Raw genomic sequence first — 21636 nt, 5'->3', positions numbered from 1 at the left:
TGGGTTATGGGAATTTTAATGAAAACTTCCCCTGATTTGTAGCTTCATGAAAGAGGGAGGAGCATACCAGTCTTCAAAATGTCACCTGAAACCAACCAAGTAAACTTCCAGCCAGCACTGTAGGCGGAGGAATGCACATTTAATAGTTCAACGCCATTACAACATAGAAAAACAAATCATCTGAGTGCAGTGTTATCTCCTGAAGAGGAAGAGAATCGTTTCCTTGAGAGTTTTGTAACGCATACAAAGGTGAGTTTCAATTGAATGCTTTTAAAGATGACTAAGGGAAATATGTCAAACGTTAACTCTTCTAATGTTGCATTCCTCACCGAGTGGGCGGTGGGAGTTTAAGTTGTGAAGTTAAATACAATGTGGGTGTATACACATGCTTTGGACTGGTAACAAGCTGCGTAAACAAATGTATAGTGTTGCAAAAAAACAAATAGATTCTTATAAGTTTTGTAGCATTTAACTACCGAAAATGTTATCGATGTTACTACCTTAGTAGTTGTCAGTCAGCAAGTGGGAACTCAGGCTAATAGACGGGTTCCCCACTAGTAATTAACGGCCCTCTAAATGGTAATGTGGATTTCTCTCATGTGGGAATTATATGTAGCCCACTTCCCACTTGGTTACGAACGCAACATGATTCCCTCTGCATCAAAGGCAAATGGAACTCCGTCAGCGTTGTAGCTCTTGCTTGCACGTATAGCCTATCGTTTGTACTACGAGTTACAATACAACGTAAAGACAACAAACAACTTTGTAAAAGTGTAAACATTGATTGCATCAATAGTTTAAAGTTGCATTGCTAACCTGTTTCGCGTTCGCTGTTTTGCGGGGTGCCCGCGCACATCGCTTCCTCTCTCGGTAACGCTTGTAAAATGCATTGGTCTATTCAGTTTCTGACTAATGGTTATTCTATATACACGTCAGTGGCTGCAGTAAGAATTTATTCATATGGTCTAAAATGTGTGATGTTTCTATTCGCGTTTTGACCTGTCTGTCAATGTTTTAGCCCATTAACCTCTATGGGCTATGTGGGACGCAAGCGTCCCACCCCTGGTACACCCAATCAACAACAGGTGAAATATCAAGACCGTCAAATTTGAAAACAATTAAATGTCATAATTCAAATTCCTCAAACATACAACTATCTTACACCCTTTGAAAGATAAACATCTCCTTAATCTAACCACGTTGTCCAATTTCAAAAAGGCTTTACGGCAAAAGCATAAAGTTAGATTATGTTAGGAGAGTACATTGACAATAGCTGTGTGTAATGTTTTGTCAATTCAAAGACAGGCGTCACCAAAAGCAGAAAACCAGCTAAAATGATGCACTAACCTTCGACAATCTCCATCAGATGACACTCCTAGAACATTATGTTAGACAATGCATGCATTTTTTGTTCTATCAAGTTCATATTTATATCCAAAAACAGCGTTTTACTATGGCGTTGATGTTGAGGAAATCGTTTCCCTCCAATAACTGCCAGTCAAGCAGCACAACAAATTAAATAATTACTATTCGAAAACATTGGTAAAATATTATATTGTCATTCAAAGAATTATAGATTTACATCTCTTGAACGCAACCGGATTGCCAGATTTAAAAATAACCTTACTGGGAAATCACACTTTGCAATAATCTGAGCACTGCGCCCAGAAAAATACGTTTTGCGATACAGACTAACCGCCATGTTGGAGAGATCTAAAATCGAAAATACTATGTAAATAATCCATTACCTTTGATTCTCTTCATCAGATGTCACTTCCAGGTATCACAGGTCCATAACGAATGTAGTTTTGTTCGAAAAAGCTCATAATTTATGTCCAAAAAGCTCCGTGTTGTTAGCACATGATCTATGCCAGCCGGACTTGTCTTCATAAACGAGGGGGAAAAAAATATTTACGTTCGTTCAAACATGTCAAACGTTGTATAGCATAAATCATTAGTGCCTTTTTTAACCAGAACATGAATAATATTCAAGGCGGACGATTGCATTCTCTTTTAAAACGTATTGGAACGAGAGTACCCAACATCAACTCACGCGCCAGAGTCTAATCGGCCACCACCGTTCCAAGGCTCTTGTTCGTTCAGTTCTCACAGTATAAGACTCAAAACACTTTCTAAAGACTGGTGACATCTAGTGGAAGCCATAGGAACTGCTCAACAATTAATAAGCCCCTGTGTGTTTCAATGGCATAGGCTTAAAGGTAATTCAACACATCAGGTATCCACTTCCTGTCAGAATATGTCTCAGGGTTTTGACTTCCATATGAGTTCTGTTATACTTACAGACACCATTCAAACAGTTTTAGAAAATTCAGAGTTTTCTATCCAAACCTGAACAATATGCATATTCTAGCTTCTGAGTTGGTGTAGGAGGCAGTTCAAAATGGGCACATGTTTTTCAAAATTCTCAATACTGCCCCCTAGCCCGGGAGTGTGTTCAGACTCCGGTCTTGTGCCGAAAAGCTCTCCCCTGCCAGAGTTCTCCCCATCTTCGCGTGAATGCGCACGCACCAATTTCTTTATTGCCGAGACTTGCTTGCTAGTTGATTTCTAATCACGTCAGGCTGGTTTTCATTTTATTTTTTGTCGGTTTGATCGCGGGGAGGCATTAGTAATGTCTGCAGTTTTCTGTTTGGCTATTTGTTTCAAGTGGTATTAGTCTCTAAGTAAATCTCGTTGCAAAAAATGTCATCTCTCCCATGTCTTATTCGACTAGTAGTTCTGAAATGTTTGTTTCTTGCCTACATTATTCTCCCTCTGTTTAATGTAACACACAAATTAATTATTCATTTTGGTTGCCTATCCTGACATGAAATGTGTTCTATAGAAAGTATTTGACTCGATACTGGTTCACTTTTGTACTAGGAATACACTTCCTCAGAAATGTCAGTGTTCTGCCATGGCCAGCGACGAGCCCGGATCTCAATCCCATTGAGCATGTCTGGGACCTGTTGGATCAGAGAGTGACGGCTAAGGCCCCCTTCCCCCCAGAAATGTCAAGAACTTGCAAGTGCCTTGGTGGAAGAGTGGGGTAACATTTCTCAGCAAGAACAGGCAAATCTGGTGCAGTCCATGAGGAGATGCACTGCAGTACTTAATTCAGCTGGTGGCCACACCAGATACTGACTTTTGATTTTGACCCCCCCTTTGTTCAGGGACACATTAGTCAATTTCTGTTAGTCACTTGTCTGTGGAACTTGTTCAGTTTGTCTCAATTGTTGACTTATGTTCATACAAACATTTATATGTGTTAAGTTTGCTGAAAATAAACGCAGTTGACAGTGAGAGGATGTTTATTTTTTGCTTAGTTTATTAATGTTTCAAGAAAGGAGTGAAAGTATTTTTAGCCTGGTGAAGCACTTTTATGCGCTGACTGAATGGAAGCTTTTTTTTTTTTAACTCTGCTGGTCTCTGGAAAAGAATTAGGAGTCCTCACTGTCAGAGACCAGTCAAGACCGAGTTAAAATGCATCCAACGCCAGGTCAAGACAAGACCGAGACAGTCAATATTTGGTCTCGAGAACGGACTTACAACATTGCAAAGCGGTGTAAATTGCAGAGCACTCCCAACCCCACTTTTACACACTTAAATATTTATACACATTCAGAAATGGCAAAAAGACAGTCAAAATAAATCAAAAATGATTAGGGTTTTGAAATCTGTCCTATATCTAGGCGATAGATAGATATAGATATATATATACACACACTGAAAAGTAAATGGGTTTAATTACTTAAAATAAGCAAAATAATCTGCCAACAGAACAGAATTTACTTGCCAAGGTTTTTAAAAACAAGTACAAATATCTAGTCTCAAAGAACGCACAGACATCTTAACTAGTGTGACCAGACTTAGAAGTACATTTGTCTGGATATAAAATGTGTTCTCTATCTAGGAAAATGTGCTTAAATTTAGCATCCAATGCTATTGCAATCGTCTTAATCTTGGGGCTAGGTGGGACGCTAGCGTGCCACCCGTGGTGCACTCCATCAACAGCAGGTGCATTTCAAGAGCGGCAAATTTGAATCCAAATAAATGTCAAAATTCAAATTTTTCAAAAATACAACTATGTTACACCATTTGAAAGATAAACATCTCCTTAATCTAACCACGTTTTACGATTTCAAAAAGGTTTTACGGCGAAAGCATAAATTTAGAGTATGTTAGGACAGTACATTTACAAGAGTTGTGTGTAATGTTTTGTCAAGTCAAAGACAGGGTCACCAAAACCATAAAACCAGCTAAAATGATGCACTAACCTTTTACAATCTCCATCAGATGACACTCCTAGGACATTATGTTAGACAATGCATGCATTTTTAGTTCTATCAAGTTCATATTTATATACAAAAACAGCGTTTTACTATGGCATTGATGTTGAGGAAATCGTTTCCCTCCAATAACCGGCAGTCAAGTCAGCGTCAGAAATTAAATAATTAAAATTAGAAAACATTGGTAAAATATTATATTGTCATTTAAAGAATTATAGATTTACATCTCTTGAACGCAATCAACTTGCCAGATTTAAAAATAACCTTACTGGGAAATCACACTTTGCAATAATCTGAGCACTGCGCCCAGAAAAATACGCGTTGCGATACAGACTAGACGTCATGTTGGGGAGATCTAAAATCGAAAATACTATGTAAATAATCCATTACCTTTGATTCTCTTCATCAGATGTCACTTCCAGGTATCACAGGTCCATAACGAATGTAGTTTTGTTCAAAAAAGCTCATCATTTATGTCCAAAAATCTCCGTCTCGTTAGCACATGATGTAAGCCAGCCGGACTTCCGTCATGAACGAGGGGAAAAAATATATTTCCGTTCGTTCAAACATGTCAAACGTTGTATAGCATAAATCATTAGGGCCTTTTTTAACCAGAACATGAATAATATTCAAGGTGGACGAATGCATACTCTTTTATAACGTATTGGAACGAGGGTACCCAACATGAAGTAGCGCGCCAGGTGTCTAATGGGACATCACCGTTCCATGGCTCTTGTTCGGTCAGATCTCCCTCCAGAAGACTCAAAACACTTTGTAAAGGCTGGTGACATCTAGTGGAAGCAATAGGAAGTGCCAAAATATTCCTAAACCCCTGTGTTTTTCAATGGGATAGGTTTAAAGTCAATACAACACATCAGGTATCCACTTCCTGTCAGAAAATGTCTCAGGGTTTTGCCTGCCAAATGAGTTCTGTTATACTCACAGACACCATTCAAACAGTTTTGGAAACTTTAGAGTGTTTTCTATCCATATATAATAAGTATATGCATATTCTAGTTACTGGGTAGGATTAGTAACCAGATTAAATCGGGTACATTTTTTTTATCCAGTCGTGCAAATGCTGCCCCCTAGACCCAACAGGTTAAAATAAGGCTATAGATCCTGGAATATACAGAAAAATTGCATTTTGTGGAGAGTGGGGCTGAAATCACAGGTCCCAGAGGAAGTGCCTGGTCTACACAGGTCTGATTCTTGACCCTGTGTAAGACATTTATTCAATGGTAATTATAAAGGCCATACTGTAACAACAAACTACATATTTAGATAAATGATTGTAATAATGGCCAGGAAATGCTTATTTGATAACAGGAAACACTATCTGCATGGTTAAATGTCAAACATTACCTCATTTTCACCATGAGCAACTCCAAATGTGAAGAAGTGCTCTGGCCCGGGAAAGAGATCACGTAAATCCTCCTTAAAGCGGCTGGGCAGCATGTCTGTGCTTATATTAGCTGCTGAAAAACACATTTAACCACATGGTAACTAGTTAAGTAATTGGAAACTAATAGTTTATATGGTGTCAGATTGATATAGTATGCCAATGTCTCATAACCTGTCTGCCCTTTTCAGTTAATGCAGGAATGATTTACCAAGCTAGCTAACCTTAACTAACAAAATTAGACTACCAGTATATCACCAATGTTGACGTTAATTACTTTAAACCAAAAGATGGTTTCATTAGCTTGTACTAACGTTAACGCTAAATTGTCGCCCATATTGAAAATCTTAGTCACGGGTAATCTCTGGTGTTGTAGTGAGCTGCATCAGTGACTGACACGTCGACTATTTAGCTTAGCTGTGTCAGGTGTCAGTCATTAGGGCACATTTGCACCTTATTAACACTTTCTGGCAATAAAGCACTATCAATTTCACCAGAATTCAAGTGTTTTCAAACGAATGACCGATCGTGTAGTTATTAACTGCTAACAGTCAACGTTACTTAGTTTAAAATTAGCATGCTAACCTGGTTTGCCAACTTCAAATTAACGTTACCTTGCTAAGGAGAAAGGTAGATGGGTATTGACATTACCTTTTTAATACTGCGGTTATATGTCATCCATTCCATCTTCATTGTGTTAGATTTGGAACGTCTTTGATGCCTTTTTTTTCTACATTCATAGGCCTCCCTAATGTAGCTGAACGTGATGAACGTGCGTCAGTTAAGAAATATCACACGACAGTGAGTGCTGATGCTGAATATGATCACGGCTGTGATTCGGTCGTAGGTACGAGGCCGAGGCCACTTAGTATAACAGCACAGTCTCGAGTGTGATTGCTTTTATATAAACAGATCAACAAGCGCCATCTTTAAATAAGAAATTCGACAAAGCAGTTTTGTACTTGTCAATGTTGATCAAACAGCTTTGTAATTCTAGATTCAAGCATTAAGTTACTCAGAACCAATAATAAAATCTCAGTAACACGTTCTTAGGATAATTAAGGACAAAAAAAGCTTGAAACAAGTTAAATGCGCTTACATAACTGCCTGGTAAGAAGAACTATCTTGTCAGACAAAACAAGTATATATTTCCTTGATTTAAGATATTTAATCTTACTAAGATTTCAATTTTTGCAGTGTATACACTTTTGCCAAGTTGTGTATGTGGACACCTGCTCGTTGAACATTTTCTTTTCAGAATCATGGGCATAACTATGGAGTTGGTCCCCCAACAGCCTCCACTCTTCTGGGAAGACTTTCCACTAGACGTTGGAAGATTGCTGCGGGTACTTGCTTCCATTCACCCACGAGCATTAGTGAGGTCGGGCAGATTCGTCCATTGGGCTGCCAGATGGTGAAGTGTGATTCATCACTCCAGAGAACCTGTTTCCACTGCTCCAGAGTCCAATTGCGGCAAGCATTACACCACTCAAGCCGACACTTGGCATTGTGCATGGTGATCTTAGGCTTGTGTGCGGCTGTTTTGGCCGTGGAAACCAATTTCATTAAGCTCCTGACAAACAGTTCTTGTGCTGACATTGCTTCCAGAAGCAATTTGAAACTCGGTAGTGAGTGTTGCAACCAAGGACAGATGATTCTTACGTGCGTCAGCACTCGGCGGTCCTGTTCTGTGAGCGCGTGTGGCCTACCACTTCAAGGCTGAGCTGTTGTTGCTCCTAGACATTTCCACTTCACAAAAACAGCACTTACAGTTTACCAGGGCGGACATTTGACGAACTGACTTGTTGGAACGGTAACATCCTTTGACCGTGCCACATTGAAAGTCACTGAGTTCTACAGTAAGTCCATTCTACTGGTGTTTGTCTATGGAGAGGGCATAGCTGTGTGCTCAATTTTATACACCTGTCAGCAACGGGTGTGGCTGAAATAGCCAAATCCACTAATTTTAAAGGGGTGTCCACATACTTTTGTATACAGTGCATTCGGAAACTATTCAGACCCCTTGACTTTTTCCACATTTTCTTACATTACAGCCTTATTCTAAAATGAATTACATTTGTTTTTTCCCCTCATCAATCAACACACAATAACAAAGCAAAACAGGCTATTTTCAGGTTTCTCTACCATAAAGGCCTGATTGGTGGAGTGCTGCAAAGATGGTTGTCCTTCTGGAAGGTTCTCCCAATCTCCACATCAGGTTCTTTGTAACCTACCTGACCAAGGCCCTTCGATTGCCGAGTTTGGCCTGGGCGGCCAGCTCTTGGAAGAGTATTTGTGTTTCCAAACTTCTTCCATTAAAGGATGATGGAAGCAACTGTACTTGGACCTTCAATGCTGCAGAAATTGTTTTGTACCCTTCCCCAGATCTGTGCCTCGACACAATCTTGTCTATGCGCTCTAAGGACAATTCTTTCGACCTCATGGCTTGGTTTTTGCTCTGACATGCACTGCCAACTGTGGAACCTTTATATAGACAGGCTTGTGACTTTCCAAATCATGTCCAATTAATTGAATTTACCACAGGTGGACTCCAAGTTGTAGAAACATCTCAAGAATTATCAATGGAAACAGGATGCACCTGAGCTCAATTTCAAGTCAAATAGTAAAGGGTCTGAATAGTTATGTAAATAAGGTATTTCTGTTTTTTATTTTTAATACATTTGCAAAAAATGAATACGTTTTCGCTTTGTCATTATGGGGTATTGTGTGTAGATTGAGGGGATTTAAAAAAATATATATATATTTTTTAGAATAAGACTAATGTGAGGACTTTTGAAAAAGTCAAGGGGTCTGAATATTTGCTGAATGCACTGTACGAACAGAGATTTTATAGACCACATAACTATAGTTACTAGAAGGGGCGTAGGCCCTTAGATCATGGCTAAGACGGGCTCTGCCTTAGGGGTGAGGGAGGAGCTTTTTGTCTAAATGTTCAAGGAAGATCCAATCACATTGGTTCACTTTTGGAGTAGGGTCTCCGTTTCAGAATGCACACAAGTATACAGAGATACATCGCCTGTGAAAAGAGGCTACTTGCTGTTCACCCAAACCAATACTGTTTTGGATGTGGATGTCCATTCTACTGATTCAAATTGTATTTGACAATGGTACTGTTGGGTTACGATTTCTTGACTTATGAAATCTACTACTGTCTCAGAGGGAAAGAGGGGAATGTATATGGTGGATGCAATTAAGCTTGGAATGTACTGAGGGCAGGTGAGGACTACCACATGTGGCAGGCGCTGATAAGGTTGGAGAGCTGTGGATTAGTGAGGAAGAGGGTCGAGGTCAGGTCACGTTAAGGGAGAAGGTACAGTTTATTGCCCGCGTCACTTAATTTCCTGCATAGCAACAGAGATGTAATGGTTAGAGAGAAGGAAGAGATTCCACCTGTAATTGGAGTGTGTATGTATGTCTATCTCACCAGTGGTGGAACCTTGTCTTTGTCTGATGCAGCTTAATTGACCCAATGGGCGAATCAACCTGGTTTAAGCTTTACTAATCGTTTGTGAGTTTCTAGGTTAATTTAGAACTTAACAGTTGGCGCTGTGAGCAGGGTTCACCACGATTTATAATCAAACCAGAGAATCCAGATCAGTGGAGCAGGAGCTGGCAACAAACAAGGTAAACATAGTTACTACACCTGTTTACACTCATTTTGACATCTTGGTGAGATGAGAATCGCAGGCTGAAGTAGGCCCATTGTGTAACGACCGGTTGTAAATATATGGTGTAGGGAGGGTTCCATAAGGATAGGTCCCGAGTGGGGGTGATTCTCTGCGAGATCCATGGGTGTCATGACTGTGTAGGGTAGGTTCCGTGTAGGATAGATCCCTAGTGGGGCTATTCCCCTGCGAGATCTGTAAGAGGGACGAAAGTCCCAGCTACAGTGAGGCAGTAGAGTGTATGTGGATAATGATAAGGTTACCTATAAATTCTGAAGGAATGCCACATGCATGGTTAAAAGAAAAGCAATAAGATATTCAAACACTTTGAGTTACGTGTATGAGCAATAGCAATAAGGAGAGAGGTTGGTTTATGCCCTATTGGGGTGGGGAACCATGACAGATTATGTGGAAATGGGAAGACAAGTGTGAATCATTTTGGAAATGTGTGTAATCAACAACAGTGATATTTGAGGCGCAACACTGGGATAAGACATTAGGTCATCCGTATTGTCCAGTAATACATTTGCAGACGCTATAGTATTGGTTTTAATACAATGTATTAAGTACTGTGAGCAATTAATAGGCAAAAATACCATAACTATTCTCCAGGGAAGTGGGTGGCGCTACCTTGGACAATAGTTAATAGAAGGTGTGTATTAGAGACGGGAGTGAAGAAATCTAAACACTCTGGACACCGATGGGAGAGGTTCGGGAATAATAACTATTGATATGGTGACAGACAGTCCCGATTCTCCCTGTAAAGCAGAGCTAGAGGACTTTAATAAAGACATGGAGGCTGAAAGAAGCGCACAAGCATTCTACCAATTCGGCTCAAATATGGGAAAAATCTTGCTAAAATAACAGATGCTGTTGTGGTATGGCACAATGACATCAATGAGATCACAAGCTCAATATACAAGTGTTTCGATGTCGACGTTTTATCAACAGAAGAGTATAACCGATTAAAAACGAAATTAGTAGATGTACTCAGCTGCATGAGTACATTGATAGATTTTGTAGTTCGGTTTTGATGGCAGGTTTGAACCGGTGTATGGCCTTGGTTTGATCGATAATGGTTCATAGAGATTACAGTTTCTATGTGAAGGAAGACGTATGAAACCACGTTTTACATAAATTTTTAATAGATGCCAGGGATCAAATATCGCAAATTCCTTATGATGAGAAATTGGCAAAATTTGCCACAGGAAAAAGTATTTTAACAAATTAAATTTCTGGCCAAACACTCCTGTCATTGACACCTACGGAAGGTGGCGCCCCTCCTCGCCCGGGTGGCGGTCGTCGTTGCCGGCCTACTAGCTGCCACTGATCTATGTTTCACGTTCTGTTAGTTTGGTCTAGGTTAGTTACGCACCTGTTTTCTATTAGTTGTTAGTTGGGAGGGGTATTTAGGCTAGCTAGTTAGGTTTGTGGGTTGTGCGGGATTGTTTGTTGTCAGGGTTCATGTTGCTGATGAGGGTTTGTTTTTTCTTCTTGGGGTTACGAGGAATTATATTTGGGCTGCGTCCCTGGGTTTCTTTTGTTGAGGGTGGTGCCTTTTATTTTGCACACCCTGCACTCCGTTCTTGTGATTTTTTTTTTCTTCCCCCATGCAAATATTTATTAAAGTTTATTCCCGGAATTATCTGTCTCCTGCGCCTGACTCCACCTCTCCTGATTCCTCAAGCCACCCATTGTGACAACTCCTGGCAACTCAGAAAACCTTGGGGGTTTTAATCTCATGAGACATTTTGTCGTTTTATTATGAAATAGATTTACATGTTATGTCTTATTCTGAAATAGATTTCTAGAATGGACGAAAGGGTAGAGGGGTCACGAGGAATTAGCATAGGGGTTACCAAACCTAAAATGAACTTCATTTTTTTTAGTTCATGAACATGACGGTGCAGTGGTTACGGGGGAAAGAAACCAGTGAAACGTTAGACTCGGTGGCGAGATAAAGTCGCCGTGTCTAAGGGTAGTACATGCTACAGTGGGGGAAAAAAATATTTGATCCCCTGCTGATTTTGTATGTTTGCCCACTGTTAAAGAAAGGATCAGTCTATAATTTTAATGGTAGATTCATTTGAACAGTGAGAGACAGAATAACAACAAAAATATCCAGAAAAACGCATGTCAAAAATGTTATAAATTGATTTGCATTATAATCAGGGAAATAAGTATTTGACCCTCTCTCAATCAGAAAGATTTCTGGCTCCCAGGTGTCTTTTATACAGGTAACGAGCTGAGATTAGGAGCACACTCTTAAAGGGAGTGCTCTTAACCACAGCTTGTTACCTGTAAAAAAGACATGTCCACAGAAGCAATCAATCAATCAGATTCCAAACTCTCCACCATGGCCAAGACCAAAGAGCTCTCCAAGGATGTCAGGGACAAGATTGTAGACCTACACAAGGCTGGAATGGGCTACAAGACCCTCGCCAAGCAGCTTGGTGAGAAGGTGACAACATTTGGTGTGATTATTCGCAAATAAAAGAAACACAAAAGAACTGTCAATATCCCTCGGCCTGGGGCTCCATGTAAGATCTCACCTCGTGGGGTTGCAATGATCATGAGAACGGTGAGGAATCAGCCCAGAACTACACGGGAGGATCTTGTCAGTGATCTCAAGGCAGCTGGGACCATAGTCACCAAGAAAACAATTGGTAACACACTATGCCGTGAAGGACTGAAATCCTGCAGCGCCCGCAAGGTCTCCCTGCTCAAGAAAGCACATATACATGCCCGTCTGAAGTTTTCCAATGAACATCTTAATGATTCAGAGGACAACTGGGTGAAAGTGTTGTGGTCAGATGAGACCAAAATGGAGCTCTTTGGCATCAACTCAACTCGCCGTGTTTGGAGGAGGAGGAATGCTGCCTATGACCCCAAGAACACTATCTCCACCGTCAAACATGGAGGTGGAAACATTATCCTTTGGGGGTGTTTTTCTGCTAAGGGGACAGGACAACTTCACCGCATCATTTGACGGGGCCATGTACTGTCAAATCTTGGGTGAGAACCTCCTTCCCTCAGCCAGGGCATTGAAAATGGGTCGTGGATGGGTATTCCAGCATGACAATGACCCAAAACACACGGACAAGGCAACAAAGGAGCAGCTCAAGAAGAAGCACATTAAGGTCCTGGAGTGGCCTAGCCAGTCTCCAGACCTTAATCCCATAGACAATCTGTGGAGGGAGCTGAAGGTTCGAGTTGCCAAACGTCAGCCTCGAAACCTTAATGACTTGGAGAAGATCTGGAAAGAGGAGTGGGACAAAATCCCTCCTGAGATGTGTGCAAACCTGGTGGCCAACTACAAGAAATGTCTGACCTCTGTGATTGCCAACAAGGGTTTTGCCACCAAGTACAAAGTCATGTTTTGCAGAGGGGTCAAATACTTATTTCCCTCATTAAAATGTAAATAATTTTATAACATTTTTGACATGCGTTTTTCTGGATTTTTTTGTTGTTATTCTGTCTCTCACTGTTCATATAAACCTACCATTAAAATTATATACTGATCATTTCTTTGTAAGTGGGCAAATGTACAAAATCAGCAGGGGATCAAATACTTTTTCCCCCCCACTGTAAATAAAGGATTACAACAAATGTTTAATGATTGGATTAAGGACAGTGGATTTACCATTATCATGTTTGCTTTATAATTAATACTTTTGAGTTGCTGATTTAAATTGTAGCATAGTGAATGCTAACGAAATGTACACTTTTCCACAAGAGGAGGTGGTTCATTATCTCTCGTTGGAATGTTCCCTGAGACCATGGTCTTGGGGAAAGCAGTTAGTGATATTTCGCAGTTTTAAGTATCTGAATTAGGCCATAAACGGAGTTCCCAGATAAGTAAGGCCTGTTCATGTGTGTTTTTGACCTAAGGTTTACCACACACACACACCAGCATGCACACACAACTTAGCAGTTATGAATATGCATTAGTTGTGTTGATACTGAGAGATTTATTTTGTGTGGAGTCTTTTCAATTTGGTTTTAAATTGGGTATACAGGATGGAAATGTATGAAATGTCTTTTAAATGGTTTCTGTCTTGTTTTGCACGCTTTGTACAAAACAATAAAATGCAGTACGACAGGATATTTCTAAACGTAGCTCTTTATTAGCTAGCTATAACTAGCATGTTCACATACCTTGACCTCACCACCTGGGTGGTCTTAACCAATCATAGCGCAGTATGATATGCCGGTAAAATGGATCCAATTACAATTCAATATGTTTACACATGAATATTACATCCCCTTCTTTTAAAACAAAAAGAAACATGTTCAGCATATTCTAAGCGTTTCTTTTGAATACATGCTCTGTAGTTTGAACTCAAGGTAAGTAGCCATTTATACTGCACCAACTGAATCAGCATAACAGACTGTAACAGTGATTCAGCATACTGTTACTTTTAGAATGAAGGATTCTCAGAAACTCAGCTTTCACTGTAGCAATGACGTCTTAACATTTCAAACAAATACAATATCAAAGCATTTCAAGTCAACTTTTCAATAACAAATGTACAGTCTGGAACTCTTTTAGGGCAGCAATCCACCTGCACCCTTTGACATTTCACAGGTCTAAGACAGCTCTGGGCTTGACCTCTCTTCCTGACCTTTTGTGATATGATGCTGAGCATGCTTCTGTGTCAGTCAACAGTTCTTGTGTTGCAGGTAAGTATGTTGTGCTGTGTGTGTTTAGTCCATCATGTTTTCTTTCAGGGGACAGTTCATCTTGTCAGTGTATTGTTATTTTGTGTTACTTAGGTGACGACGATTGCGGCGCTACACTGCTTCCTTCTGCGGTGCGGACGTGATATGAACGTTCAGTGTCAGCTGGCTGGATGACGACTGCTGGCTTCCAGAGGCCATGCTCCTGGATTCTAATGGGCTCTCCGTCGTTCAGTGATGGCAGTGGTCTCGCTGACCTGTCATAGTATCGCTTTTGTTGTTGTTGTTGTCTCCGTGCACGTTTTTCATGTATTTCCTTGTAGCTGACGACCTCAGGCTGCTGGTTGGTGCTGGGAATAATTGAGCGAAGTCTGTGGCTCATCAACAGCTGGGCTGGTGATTTGAAGTTGTCAACTGGAGTGTTGCGGTATTCAAGGAGACTGAGGTGGGGGTCTGTCTTGTCTGCTTTTACTTTGTCCATGAGTGATTTAGCAATCTGCACAGATTTTTCAGCAAGGCCATTACTTTGAGGGTAATGTGGGCTTGTGGTGACATGTGAACTCCCATGCTTTTGTGAAGGATTCAAACTCATTTGATTTCTAATGGGCCATTGTCAGATATTAAAGTCTCCTCAATGCCATGCCTGGCAAATATTGCTTTCAGCTTGTGTATCACAGCTGTAGATGTGGTGCTGTGAAGCTTGAAAGTATCTGCTGTTCAAAGTATCTGCTGTAGTAGTCCACTGTTACGATGTAGTCCTCATTGTTCCAGGTGAACAGATCGGTTTCCACGACCTGCCAGGGTCAGTCTGGGGTACAGTGAGGTAACATTGGCTCTTTGGTGTTTGAGGGGCGTCGTTCGAGACAGGTGGCACATTTACCAACAATGTCCTCTATTTGTTTGCACATTCCAGGCCCCCCAAAAAATTTCTGTGCTCTCTTATTTGCACCTTTCCATGCCCATGTGTCCAGTATGGATCTTTATCAAAATCTCTTCTCTGAGACTGGCAGGAATGATGATTTTCCCTACTTTGAAAATGATTCAGTTGATCTGTGATAGTTCATCACGATGGTTCCAGAACTCCGGAGACGCTCTGAGGGCATTTTCCCCTCTCCTCAGGCCATCCATCCTGTGTGAGTTGTGAGTCCTTTTCTGTTTCTGCTCTGATCTCCTTCAGTTTTGGGTCACTAACTGGTAAGTTGCTGTACATAGTGTGCACTTGCATGTCCATGCCTTCACTGCTGCTACTGTCCTTGTAAGTAAGAAACTTCCTGGAGAGAGTCTGCGACAGGGATGCCTTTGCCTGGACAGTGAGTGATTGTGAAGTCATATTTTTGTAGTTGCAGGATCATTCTCAGTAGCCTTGGCAGGGCTGCGGCTAGTGGTTTTCTCATGATTGACTCAAGGGGCTTGTGGTCGGATTCCACAATGACTTGTCATCCATATACGTACTGATGGAAACGCTTACATCTGAACATAATGGCATACAGTTCCTTTTCGATTTTAGTATAGTTGATTTCAGTCTGTGAGATTTGGAAGCGTAGCCGATGGGCTTTCCTTCTTGCACCTAGTCTATACTTCAATGCGTCCATTTGGAGTCTAAGCTCTTTGTTGGGGTCGTAGTAGGCAAGGATTGTTCCTGGTTCTCTCGTGATCAAGTCTTTTACTCTCTGGAAAGCAGTGTCATGTTGCTTGTCCCAGAGGAACTCACTGGACTGCTTTACCAGCTGACGCAGGGGTGCATTAGCATTGGAGAGGCTGGGTGCGAACTTGATTAAGTAAGTGACTATGCCAAGCACTGTTTCCAGCTCTGCACTGTTCTTTGGTTGCTCCATTTATTTTATGGCTGAGATCTTCTGTGGATCTGGCTTGATTCCATTCGCTGTGAAAAGATGTCCGAAGAAGCTGACCTCTGTAGCGCCGACTGCTCTTCTCGGGGTTGAGCCGGACTCCTCTCTCGCGGGACCTTTGCAGCATCGCGCTGAGGTTTTTGTCGTGTTCCTCTTTGATTCGACCATAGACAAGGATGTCGTCCACAATTGACACCACTCCGTTGAGGCCTTCGTACACTTAGTTGATCTTTCGCTGAAACTCGTCTTGGGCTGAGATAATCCCAAAAGGCAGGCGACGAAACCTGTAGCATCCAAACGGTGTGTTGAACGTTGTGAGTTTAGATGTCTCTTCTGTGAACTTAATAGCCCAGTAGCCTGAACTGGCGTATATGACACTGAAGTAGCGTGCTCCCGCTAGCTTGTGTGTGATGCCATCTAGCGTCGGTAAAGGGTACTGGGGGCATGTAATAGCCTTGTTCAAGTCTCTTGGATCGAGACATACTCTGTTTGCCTGTGCGTGGTTTCTCCACCACCACTAACGCGTTTACCAAATCTGTCGGTTGGTGACTGTCAGATTGCTCCATGCTATCCAACTCTTTCTTCTTTTCGCGGAAAGTAAGGGGAAACTTTCTCGGTGGGTAGACCACGGGTTTGCGTCTGGGTCAAGATGAATGGAACATTCTCCTGGGAATAGTCCTATTCCTGTAAAAACATCAGCAAACTCTTCCATTACATTTTCTGTCTACTGGTGCTGTCACTAATTAAACTAGATTGATGAGGTCAATGTCTAAACATGCATTAAGACCTTGCTCTGTCTCTGATATTAGATGTTTCTGTATCACTGAATCAATAAACAGTTCATCAGCATTTTTCTGATTGACTTTTCATCTTCAGTCACTGCATGTACTGTTTTTTCTCGGTAAGCTCGGCACACTTTTGCAATGTGATTCCATTTTCCACATTTAGTACACCGTTTAACTTTAGCTGGGCAATTTCCCTGTTCGCCATGCACTTTGTATCCACAATATCCACATGTTTTGGGGTGTTTTGAGTCTGTGTCGCTCTGTTTTGTAGTTCTGTCTCTCTCAGTTCTGAAGCATGCTCTCTGGGCACCGGAGGTGTGCTTTGATGTCTGCCTATGGAACGCCGTTTGGGTCTTTTCTTGTCAAAAAGATACACATCAAATGGTGTTATTTGACGTGTCAAATAACACTATTTGACGCGTCAAATAAGCTTCTTTACCAATCAGGACCTGAATATGACTCCACGTCACATAATAATTTAACACGTCATTAATTTTGAAGTAGTTATTACACATTGATTACACTCTCACTCGTATTTCATATGTCACAACGATTCACCGATACGTATGCTATGAGTCATAGATTTTGTCACTGATGATCACTTTTTCATAAAGGTTGTTTGGACTCCGCCCAAGTCTCAGGTACTGATGAAAGACGTTCACTCAACTTCTGTTCTTCCGAGATAAAATTAGCTAGCTAGTTAACAATGGCTGCCCAATTTCTTGAAAATTGTAAATCTACCATCTCTGATTGCACCAGACTGCTGCTCACGGACAGAAGAGATGGACTTCAACCATCAAAAGCCAGGTAACGTTAGCTAGCTAACATTAAGTTATCTAATGTAGGTGTTGAGAGTGAGTGGTGTAACAGCTGCAAAAAAAGTAACTAACGGCGTTAGCTAGCTAACGTTAGATCTGACTGCCATTGATATTTAACTGAACTCAAGATAGCTAGCTAACGTTAATTGTTCACAATGTAACGTTAATTATGGAATCTATAAAATGTTAACTAGTTACTGCTGTACAGTAACGTTAGCTAGCTAGCGATGTTGAATGAAGATACATTTTCTTTTTAGCTAATTTGTAGCTAAAGTACGTTAGTTAAAACTGCATCGCCTGTCAATGCACGGTTGTCTTCATAGGTCGGAGGCTCAGAGTTGGCACAGTTTAGACAAGAGAACACTTTAGGGGTTGTTAACTACATACAGATAAAATGTCACTGGACCCATCGGGTCTGCGGTCTATTTTTCAGGCTAGAGACCATGTTGCGGAGCTTTCGGTGGGCAAGCGGTCATTTGATTGATGAAGAGATGGCCAGCAATCTAATTGCTGTTGCAGAGGAGTTCGTACAAGAGGCAAATGACATCCAACGACGGGAACCTTAAGAAGATGGCAAGTTGTTAAATTTGTCCCACTGTAGCTCAGTTGGTAGAGCATGGCGCTTGCAACGCCAGGGTTGTGGGTTCGATTCCCACGGGGGGCCAGTAATAAAATGTATGCACTCTACTGTAAGTCGCTCTGGATAAGAGCGTCTGCTAAATGACTCAAATGTAAATGCAAATGTATGATTTTTTTTTTTTTTTTTTTGTAAGGCATGAGTGGCAAAGGCTGAGATTGTATCATTTTACTTGTCCTGTAAATGTCCTGTGTCAAATCAATCAATGAAAAAAACTGTTGGTTGGCCTATAATGCTGTTCCTATATTCTATATGGTGATCTTATAGTCTTTTAACCTAAAGTTTTTAGGAATGTATTTGGTAATTAATTATCAATTGTATTTTTTATTTCAGTAGCCTATCAAGCGCCTTTGGAGGGAAGGCGGTATCACATCACCAAGGAGCAGTTTGAGTTCCTCATAGATTGTCAGATGACCATCAGACAAATGGCAGATGTTCTCAATGTGTCGCACTCTGTGGTCAAGCGGCATGAGGTAAGTTATCGTAATTGAATAAAGCAATCGTAACACGAGGGAAATCTCTACATCCTCTCTAGATTTGATCACATTCCTGATTGATGTATATTTTTGTGTTAGTTTTGTATTTAGTCATTTTCAGCTTTTCAGGTCCTACTCACTGTTGTCAGACGCTCAGCTGGATGAGAGGATCAAAGAGCTGATATCAATAAAAACAGAATGGCGTCACTATAAGAGAAAAAAATGGTTTTGTAAAACAAATATTTCTTGTTTTTTAGGTGGAGGATTGTTATCCATGTTGCTGTGAATGGTTACAGCAGACTTGTTGTGTTTCTGAAGGCCTCTGACAACAACAGGAGTGCCACAGTCATGGAGTCATGCGAAGCAGCCATCACCAGCTACGGAGTACCATCCCGGGTGAGATGTGACCGTGTGGTGAAAACAACCGTATCTCTGCCTTCATGGAGCAGTTCAGGGGTGGTGAGAGGGGAAGTGCCCTCAGAGGAACGAGCACTCACAACCAGAGGATAGAGCGGCTGTGGGGGGACGTCTGGCATGGAGTCTCCAACGTTTACCATGACCTGTTCACCTTCTTGGAGACGGAGCAGATCATCGACATCAACAATGAGGTGCACCTGTGGGGACTGCACTTTGTGTTCCTGCCACGGGTGAACAGAGATCTTGCTGTGTTTGCCAGTCAGTGGAACCACCATGGGCTGAGGACTGAACAACGGCAGTCACCTCTGCAGTTGTTCATCTCGGGTTCCCTGGCAATGCAGAGGACCAATCTGACAGCAGTAAGGGATTTGTTCGCCCCAAATTCAACCACCATCAGCTCTCAAGCCACCACCTCAGCTCCCCCAACAACTGGCGCCGCAGCTCTTTATTGGTCGGAATGGGTGATTGTGCCACAAATCCAGTTCACCGTCAGCAACACACAGATGGAACTGTTGCGGACAATAATTCCATTGAAGGCCCCAGAGGCAGCCTGGGAGTTGACAATCTACAGAGGGTTATGGCAGTTATATCTTCAGTGCCACTCGTTCCTACTCCAACCTGACTTACTACATACACCCCTGATACTCCCCTACTGGGATGAGGGATTGGACGCTATATCTGCAGCGCCACTCGTTCCTTTGAATCAGTTCATTTTTATAATACTATTATACATTTTATAATACTAACATTCCCCCTCTTTCACACACTGTATGATTTGGTCTCTAGAAAGGTACGATAGACATCTTCAACTCTAAATGGATAGGGACCAGAGTTTAGACACAGGTGGCCTGAACAAAAGTAAAGTACTTCCCCATTCCAGTATGATTCTGTTTGGTCATATTTGGAGAGAGTCAGGTACTGTTAAGATATACGGCCTGTAGTTACTGTATTTTGCTCTATGGCGCTTTAGCACAGCATTCCATCTGCTGACACAATATTTGTCTTCCTCTCAGTACAACACGACCCAGGAGAGGCCTACTGCAAGCACTGGATTGGAGCCTTCAGAGCGTGCCTGCTGTGGGAGGACAACAGAACATTCTGAATGGACATTATTGAAACAGAACTTACATTTTTGTAATGCCCAATCGGGACTTTTATAAATTGTTAAAATAAATAATTGTGTGGAGAACGCCCTATAGTTTAAAAAAAACAAAAAACTATGAAGATAGTGGTTCGCCCCCATTACATTTTATATAATTGTGATTAACCTCAACCTATTACAGTTAGTAACATAACAACGTTGACACATTGTGACAGCTCAAATTATGTGGTTGAAGATGGTGCAGGGCTCCTAACCTTGCTCCTGGAGAGCTACTGTCTTGTAGGTTCACTCCGACCCTGATCTAGTGCACCTGATTTTAATAATGACCTGCTTAATAAGTTAGAGGTTAGTTACAACTGAGGTTGGATTGAAAACCTACAGGATGACAGCTCTCCAGGAACAGGGTTGGAGTGAAAACCTACAGGAGGGTAGCTCTCCAGGAACAGGGTTGGAGTGAAAACCTACAGGAGGGTAGCTCTCCAGGAACAGGGTTGGAGTGAAAACCTACAGGAGGGTAGCTCTCCAGGAACAGGGTTGGAGAGCCTAGGACTAATGGATCTAGTTCTTAGATCAATGCATTTGAAATTCGATAAGTCACTACGAAGGTGCAGTTCCCACTTAATGCAGTGGATGGGAAGCCTTATTTCATGTAGTTCTAATTAAATGATAATGGCTGAACTTAATTTGTTATTAATGTAGGACATCAAATTATCAGATTTGGTTGAGTTGGCTGCAATATGGCAGCAGTACTTCAGTTAATATCAGCAACAGATATTGGTTGTGTTTCTAAAAAAAACTAAACCTTAACACCAAGACAAGCAATATGGATTGTATAATTTAATTTTAATGATCATTAAGTGAACAATAACAGCCAATATGGAAATACAATGCATTTGGAAAGTATTCAGACCCCTTGACTTTTTCCACATTAGAGCCTTATTGTAAAATGTATTAAATAATTAAATGTAGCGTCATACCCAAGAAGACTATGGTGTAATCACTGCCAAAGTGCTTCAGCAAAGTACTGAGTAAAGGGTCATAAATGTCATATTTCCTCTTTTTTATACATTTGCAAAAATTTCAACCTGTTTTTGCTTTGTCATTATGGGGTATTGTAGATTGATGAGGGGAAAAAAATTATTGTATCCTTTTTGGAATAAGGCTGTAACATAAGGGCCTCCTGGGTGGTGCAGTGGTCTAAGGCACTGCATCGCAATGCTAGCTGTGCCACCAGAGATTCTGTGCCACCAGGCTCTGTCGCAGCCGGCCGCGACTGGGAGGTCCATGGGGCGACGCACAATTGGATACCACGAAATTGGGGAGAAAATAGGGGCAAAAAAAAAAAAAGGCTAATGTAATGAAATGTGGAAAAAGTCAAGGGGTCTGAATACATTCCAAATGCACTGTATAAACAATAGATGTAAGTAGATAAATGTGTAAATGTTGATGTGCAGTTACATTTTCAAACACTCAATTGCTACTGTAATTTAGTGC

General features: G+C 41.3%; 1 protein-coding gene and 1 long non-coding RNA gene across 4 annotated transcripts in view; one reads left to right on the top strand and one right to left on the bottom strand.

Annotated features, from left to right (window-relative positions):
- Nucleotides 1–925, bottom strand: part of LOC106577984 (serine/threonine-protein kinase Nek1) — a 28948-nt gene extending 28023 nt beyond the window's left edge. For 2 of the 3 annotated variants that reach the window (XM_045701455.1, XM_014156487.2), the window contains exon 1: nt 817–902. The gene's annotated coding sequence lies outside the window, so the exon portion shown is untranslated. Of the gene's footprint in view, nt 1–816 lie in introns of all 3 variants that reach the window. The other variant, XM_045701453.1, reaches the window with a different exon arrangement.
- On the top strand, nt 91–21208 carry LOC123728752 (uncharacterized). Its single transcript, XR_006760505.1, has 3 exons — nt 91–249; nt 18481–18620; nt 18881–21208. It is a non-coding gene; the product is annotated as an uncharacterized lncRNA (long non-coding RNA).
- Nucleotides 21209–21636: the final 428 nt, after the last annotated feature.

The sequence above is a fragment of the Salmo salar genome, chromosome ssa18 (genome assembly GCF_905237065.1).
Source record: "Salmo salar chromosome ssa18, Ssal_v3.1, whole genome shotgun sequence".
Taxonomy (NCBI): Eukaryota; Metazoa; Chordata; class Actinopteri; order Salmoniformes; family Salmonidae; genus Salmo; species Salmo salar.
The sequence above is the reverse complement of the archived record's forward strand: the minus strand, read 5'-3'. Positions and strand labels throughout refer to the sequence as shown.